General features: G+C 48.6%; 3 non-coding genes across 3 annotated transcripts; 1 reads left to right on the forward strand and 2 right to left on the reverse strand.

The window, feature by feature from the left end:
- Positions 1–1,152: 1,152 nt before the first annotated feature.
- On the reverse strand, positions 1,153–1,335 carry LOC135976109 (U2 spliceosomal RNA). The gene has a single exon (XR_010593345.1). It is a non-coding gene; the product is annotated as a U2 spliceosomal RNA (small nuclear RNA).
- A 1,315-nt stretch (positions 1,336–2,650) lies between these two features.
- Positions 2,651–2,724, forward strand: TRNAN-GUU (transfer RNA asparagine (anticodon GUU)). The gene has a single exon. It is a non-coding gene; the product is annotated as a tRNA-Asn (tRNA).
- A 1,445-nt stretch (positions 2,725–4,169) lies between these two features.
- LOC135976110 (U2 spliceosomal RNA) lies at positions 4,170–4,352 on the reverse strand. Its single transcript, XR_010593346.1, has one exon. It is a non-coding gene; the product is annotated as a U2 spliceosomal RNA (small nuclear RNA).
- Between the last annotated feature and the right edge of the window lie 3,173 nt (positions 4,353–7,525).

Genomic DNA, 7,525 nt, shown 5'->3' on the forward strand with positions numbered 1-7,525 from the left:
TCCCTCTAGGCTGCGCAGAGCTCTTGGCCTGCCTCAGGCCTCATCAGGAAATTGTGGCCATGCTGCCCAAGCCTGTGTTACGTCCGCAGCCCGGCCCGCCCCGGCTGACGGAGCGCAGGGCCACGCGAGTCAATGGCAGGTGGAGTCGGGAACCTCGGCTCTTTCCCCTGAGAACCACACAGAGCTGCCTAGCGTCCTGAGAGCCTCCCTCGTGTTCTCCCGCAGCAGCCGCCGGCCGGTGGGGCGGAGGGAGGGGGCAGAAAGGAAGCACTGCTCCCTCATTCTGGGACAGGAGGCCCTCACCACGCCCAGGCCTGCCTCTTGCCTTCAGCTCAGGCAGCCAGAGGTGCCGGGGAGCTCCCCGGCAGGCTGCCGCCTCAGCCACCTCTTGCCTCACGGCCTAGACTCTGGTCGCCGCCTGGCTTGAAGGCCCAGAGCCAAAAGAAACGAGCGCAGGCCTAGCAGAGGAGGGTTTCGATCCATCGACCTCTGGGTTATGGGCCCAGCACGCTTCCGCTGCGCCACTCTGCTGGCTCTTTGGCCTGGAGCTCCCAGCCGCCACTACCTGGATTAGTGCTTTACAAGCTCTAGGGCTGGCAGGCAGATGGGCAGGCTGCTGGGCAGCAGCCCCGGTAACAGGATTTCACAGTTTACCCTGGATAAGCTTTCTACAAGGTAAAACGGATTGATTTGGGGTTTGGACCCCATTGGGAGCTGGCTATCCGAGTGCCGGAGACGGGAGCACTTCTTCAACAGTTTTCAGTTAAGCCTGCAGCTTGTGGGGGATGTGGTTCAGACTTGGATCTGTGTTTGCGGCAGGCAAGCGCGTCTGTCTCAAACAGGCAAGGTACCGAAATCCCAAGCTGGCAGGGAAAACGGACTCGGAGGTAGTCTAAGCACATCGGGTGGCAGCCCCAAAGGGGTTTCTGCGACCCGACCCGTCACACCCGGCTTTTAAAACAATCCTCCAGCAAGACAAAGAAACCCACATCTATAGACTCAGAAAACACCCCCAAGAAGTTGTAGCAATATTTTGTCACAAAGAAATCAAAACGCCAATGAGTCCAGGCTATTCTTAAAAACGAACAAACAAAAAACGCCTTATCAAACCAGCCTCTTCACAGTGAAACTCTTCCTGTTTTTCTCCCCAAAAGCAGATGCCCTGTTCCCAGAGACGCTGCAATACCAGGTCAATGCGTGAGGTGGACAGAGCAAGCTCCTATTCCAGCCTCTTGTTTCAAACATCAATGTAGTCCTCAAATAAAGGACATATCAGATATGAAACTGATAAGAACAGGTTTTACAATTTTTATTAAAGTTAATGTTTAAAATTAAGTATCCACGAGTTAAGAGGGAAGGTACTGTGCTTCTGGGGGTCAGGTTTGATTTATGAGGGATTTCAGGTATCGGTTGCAAGGGTGAAGAGATACATACATATCACCCATAACCAGCATAGAGCCAAAGTGGGGTGCAAGAGTTTTTAAAGTCAGTGGATGTGTGGGCTCGGGTACGCCACCCATGGAATGTATAAGGAGTCCAAGTCAGTATCGGTGTAGCGAATGAGTACGTGTCAGAGAAGGAAGTGGGTTATTTCCCTGCTCAGCGGTCTCGATTACTCAATGTGGTATTGACGGTGTCCTGAAATGCGTTCCGTACAAATGTCTCTATTAAGATGATGTTAAAAACAAAAGTGAACGGTACTGAGTTTAAGCATAGAAGTTTCTGGTTATCAGGGAATAACGTACAGATTATCGAGGATGCAAAGTTTGGTTTAAAATCCGGTGGCATAAGGAATACAGAATCTGCAATATCCCCCACGGGGGGTAAAAGGTTGAGGGGTCAAAGTACAGACATTGAGATATGAGGCAATGAAGTTCATAAAGTGGCTATGTCGGGGTGTGGAGTATAAGGAGTGGATATGATGATGATGATGAGAATGGATTGACTCTCACTCGTTGAGATTTAGCGTCCAAGAAGTTTATGGTTCCACTTCATATGATGCAACGGAGAAAGTCTCTTGGTGCTTTTCTCATAGTCAAAGAAGGATGTCTCTACTGCGGGCGGCCAATGAGGTCCTCTGCTGTCCTACACTTGATCCGAGCTCATAGAGAACAGAGAAGCAAGGCTGATAACCTCAGACACTACGCAGCCCCTCTGCCCCCACCGCTTTCTACCTCACCATGACGAGCTCCCAGACACGCACCGAACACCATTCACGTGACTTTGAGAACTAGGTAACTCTAAGTGAGGGTCACTTCCCCGAAATGACTTCAATGGAGGAATTCAAAGCAAGAACCGTTAACACACCATTCTGTTCAAAAGACAGAGAAGTCTTTCAGCTTCCTTCCTCTCACTGGTTTCCCTGTACACTCCTAATTTGCATATACCCACCCACGGACCTGCGACTAACAATCTCTCCCTGTTAACTCTTACAGCAAAACAGGTCAAAGAAAGCATATGCAAGCGCTATACCGCAGCCCCAATGCTCTTTTCTGCTCCTTCCCACGGAACTATCTCACACGTACAGTCATCAGGCACACATAAGATACAGTTTCACTCCATTCCAGTCCAGATCCTTGCTGTTTCTTGTCTAACCACTTCACACCTATCCCCTGAGCTGATTCCCGACGTTTGCGCTCAATCCAGCCGTGTCTCTGTGGCGCAATGGGTCAGCGCGTTCGGCTGTTAACCGAAAGGATGGTGGTTCGAGCCCGCCCAGGGACGGCAGTAAGCCTCTGCTACTTCCTCGAGACCTGCCGGGAGCCTCAAAGGCCCCCTTTTGCCGCCTCAAAACCGTCCTCCTTGGCCTCAGTGCTTTCAGCTGGTGGCCTGAAGAGCGCGCTGGATGGCATTCAGAAACCCATCTCCCAGTAGCCATGCCGGAGGTTCGGGCTTAATCGTCAAGGCCGAGCGCAAAACAATCAGCCGGGAACGTTTGGCTCCCTTCCCGCCTCCGCCCAAGCGGCAAGGGAGAAATGGACGAGACACGCCGGCTCGAAGACTGCCTCCCTCCCACTTCCCTCTAGGCTGCGCAGAGCTCTTGGCCTGCCTCAGGCCTCATCAGGAAAGCGTGGCCATGCTGCCCAAGCCTGTGTTACGTCCGCAGCCTGGCCCGCCCCGGCTGACGGAGCGCAGGGCCACGCGAGTCAATGGCAGGTGGAGTCGGGAGCCTCGGCTCTTTCCCCTGAGAACCACACAGAGCTGCCTAGCGTCCTGAGAGCCTCCCTCGTGTTCTCCCGCAGCAGCCGCCGGCCGGTGGGGCGGAGGGAGGGGGCAGAAAGGAAGCACTGCTGCCTCATTCTGGGACAGGAGGCCCTCACCACGCCCAGGCCTGCCTCTTGCCTTCAGCTCAGGCAGCCAGAGGTGCCGGGGAGCTCCCCGGCAGGCTGCCGCCTCAGCCACCTCTTGCCTCACGGCCTAGACTCTGGTCGCCGCCTGGCTTGAAGGCCCAGAGCCAAAAGAAACGAGCGCAGGCCTAGCAGAGGAGGGTTTCGATCCATCGACCTCTGGGTTATGGGCCCAGCACGCTTCCGCTGCGCCACTCTGCTGGCTCTTTGGCTTGGAGCTCCCAGCCGCCACTATCTGGATTAGTGCTTTACGAGCTCTAGGGCTGGCAGGCAGATGGGCAGGCTGCTGGGCAGCAGCCCCGGTAACAGGATTTCACAGTTTACCCTGGATAAGCTTTCTACAAGGTAAAACGGATTGATTTGGGGTTTGGACCCCATTGGGAGCTGGCTATCCGAGTGCCGGAGACGGGAGCACTTCTTCAACAGTTTTCAGTTAAGCCTGCAGCTTGTGGGGGATGTGGTTCAGACTTGGATCTGTGTTTGCGGCAGGCAAGCGCGTCTGTCTCAAACAGGCAAGGTACCGAAATCCCAAGCTGGCAGGGAAAACGGACTCGGAGGTAGTCTAGGCACATCAGGTGGCAGCCCCAAAGGGGTTTCTGCGACCCGACCCGTCACACCCGGCTTTTAAAACAATCCTCCAGCAAGACAAAGAAACCCACATCTATAGACTCAGAAAACACCCCCAAGAAGTTGTAGCAATATTTTGTCACAAAGAAATCAAAACGCCAATGAGTCCAGGCTATTCTTAAAAACAAACAAACAAAAAACGCCTTATCAAACCAGCCTCTTCACAGTGAAACTCTTCCTGTTTTTCTCCCCAAAAGCAGATGCCCTGTTCCCAGAGACGCTGCAATACCAGGTCAATGCGTGAGGTGGACAGAGCAAGCTCCTATTCCAGCCTCTTGTTTCAAACATCAATGTAGTCCTCAAATAAAGGACATATCAGATATGAAACTGATAAGAACAGGTTTTACAATTTTTATTAAAGTTAATGTTTAAAATTAAGTATCCACGAGTTAAGAGGGAAGGTACTGTGCTTCTGGGGGTCAGGCTTGATTTATGAGGGATTTCAGGTATCGGTTGCAAGGGTGAAGAGATACATACATATCACCCATAACCAGCATAGAGCCAAAGTGGGGTGCAAGAGTTTTTAAAGTGTCAGTGGATGTGTGGGCTCGGGTACGCCACCCATGGAATGTATAAGGAGTCCAAGTCAGTATCGGTATAGCGAATGAGTACGTGTCAGAGAAGGAAGTGGGTTATTTCCCTGCTCAGCGGTCTCGATTACTCAATGTGGTATTGACGGTGTCCTGAAATGCGTTCCGTACAAATGTCTCTATTAAGATGATGTTAAAAACAAAAGTGAACGGTACTGAGTTTAAGCATAGAAGTTTCTGGTTATCAGGGAATAACGTACAGATTATCGAGGATGCAAAATTTGGTTTAAAATCCGGTGGCATAAGTGTGAAAGTTACTAGTGACCCCCCCTTAGCAGAGCAGCCTTTATGTCAACCAGGGCCATTAGGGGGAAGCAGACACTTCAAGTACACAGTAGCCTGAACTTTTCTACTGTCTTCCCTTCAAGGCCTTACGGTAGTTGGAGCTGGTCCCAAGCCGGTTTTCACTGACCAGGTAGCAAAAGCATGGGTCTGACAACCACCAATCAAGTGTTAACACTGCAAGGACCTTTGTCTGAATGTGTATAAAGGATCTGTAAAATGTGTGTAAGACAGGTGCAAAGCTCTCCTTTCTTCTGCAGAATAAAGCAACTCTTCCTTATCCCTGTCTGGCTGTTATTGGCTCTCAGCTAGGTGGACCCGATATTTCGGTGACAGTTTCTGGCGACTCCGCCGGGACTATCCTAGCTCAGACATTGGACTCCGGATGCTACGGCGAATTGGGAACGGCGCCAACAGGGTGTTTCGCCCCTTTTCTCTGCTTCACCGCAGCCCCTGGGGTTCGTGCTCCGATAAGGTGAGTCCTAATAGGATAAGGAGACACTATCTGTTTCTGGTCTGGTTAACCGGTTAATGAATTTCTGTCTTATACATTTGGGCGTTAGGTGTGTGGACGGAACTGAGCCTCTCATTCGTAATTCCTCAGAGTGGAAGCCATCGCGTGCGATGAAGCTCTGAGGTCGAATTGGGATCCTTCTGTCCCGTCCCCTGTATCGGTCAGTATTAGTAGAAATTCCTGTAATAGGATCCTATTAGGCCATAATTCCCTCTGTTCTCTGTGTAATTCTCTGTTAGAGTGTCAGCAGGCAGGTGGGTGGGTCTCTGGTCTCTGGTAAAACCCTCTGAGGATAGCCCTTTAGATTATATGTTAAGTAAATAGTCTTTACCCGGTGTTTAAAAAGAAATAGTTACAACTTGTGTAGAAATTGATGTGGCTAGTGTTGTAAAAATTGAATTGTAGATAGTATGTGCATTTTCCCCAGAACATGTGCAGTGTATATTGTAGCAGAAGTAAAAGAAATGCAAAGCTACCAATATAAGTTGTGTTGTCTTTTTCAGATCACTGGGTGTTTGAAAGCAGGAGTTAGAAGTAAAAGGCAATCAAAAGTCTGGGAAAATTAATTGTGTCCTTTTTTTTTTTAAGTAAAAATCTTTAAGCTCTGGGTAGCTTTGGATCTGGAAGCAAGCCAGAAAGAATCTGTATTAATGCAATTTTCTAACTAATAAGGTAGAAGCCACTGAAACCTGGGCTGCCTATGAAACAAATAAAAGAAATATGGAGTAATTCCTCTGTTTTGCCTAAAATCAACAAGAGTACGTTTATATAAAAGAAATATTTTAAGCAATGACTGACTGCCCAGAAGGGGCAGACCTCTGTTCTTTGTCTTTCAGATCATCAGAGAAAATGGATGCCAGCTGAATAGCATTCAACGTACCATGCATTCACTGGCACAATAAAAATTATTTTTATGTTCTATAGCCAAAATTGTTGTTAAAATTTGCATACCAACAGTCTTTAGAAGCAAGGACATGGAAGGTTAACCCATTCCCCATATTGCCCATGGGATCCTTCTGGCTACCTCAGATTTCTAGCCAGAGGGCTGGGGAGAGAAGAAAGCTATTGGACACCAGAGGTTGTACCGAGTGGACTCCTCAAAGGTGGGTGTGCTTGTCCTGGTTTGTTGCTCCAAAGCTCTGTAATAAAGTTATTTTACTGGAAGGGTGTACATGGCATACATTAAGTAATAAGACTAATGTACTGTATAATGGCAATTGTGTATGTGTTCATTTTTGGGAAAAGGTGTATGAGTGAAAAGTGGAAGTTTCCTTTGTAGGTTAAAAGAAGCCAAAAAAAAAAAAAGCATGAAAAAGAACAGAACGAGTTAATAGAAAAAAAATAGCCAGCAAGCTCAGTCCAAAGATAAGATGCTGGCCCATCCAAGGACACTGCCCACAGCTAAGACTTGGCTGATAGCCAAGAAAAGGGGGGGCTGAATGTGCCCAAGCAACTATAAAATCTGCAAAACACTGCCAGGCATTAATAAAATGTGTTAAGTTTCTTTTCTCACAGATAAAAGAAGTGCTACCCAAAGACCCTAGCAGCCCTGCCATTGATTAAAACAGAAAGACTGAGTTTATGTAAAGTTCATCAACGAAAGACTGCTTTGGCTCCCCACTGGAAAGGCCCTTTCCAAGTGCTGTTAACCACCAACACCACTGTGAAGTGCCAAGGACTACCTGCCTAGACCCATGCTTCTCACTGTAAAAAGACCCCTCCACCTCGGGAGGACTCTCCGACTAATAAGCCTATTTCTCCCTCTAGCTCTGCTGTGCCTTCTGGACAGCAGAAAAAAAAAAAAGACAAAGTGAAGTGCTAGTAACCTCTCCCTTGTCCACTGACAGACCTACTGTGCCTCTGGATTTTTCTAAAAGAAGCAAAACCATTACAGGGTGATGTGCTAGTAACCTCTCCCCTGTATGATGCTAAACCACACTGTTTCAGGAAAAGAGAAGAAGGAACACTTGCTTCATTAGAACCACCAAAGTCCAGGAATTCCTGACTACAAGAGACATTAAGAACTGACCCTGGTGAAAAAACAAAGAATTATACACTGGCAAAAAAAAAACTTGTGGGACCCATGCTTGGGAATGTGGTATAGTACTACACCAAAAAAAAATGTATTAAAATATCAATGAACTGTGATTAACACTACACTAGGG

This window comes from Chrysemys picta, chromosome 16 (assembly GCF_011386835.1).
Source record: "Chrysemys picta bellii isolate R12L10 chromosome 16, ASM1138683v2, whole genome shotgun sequence".
In the NCBI taxonomy this organism is placed as follows: domain Eukaryota; kingdom Metazoa; phylum Chordata; order Testudines; family Emydidae; genus Chrysemys; species Chrysemys picta.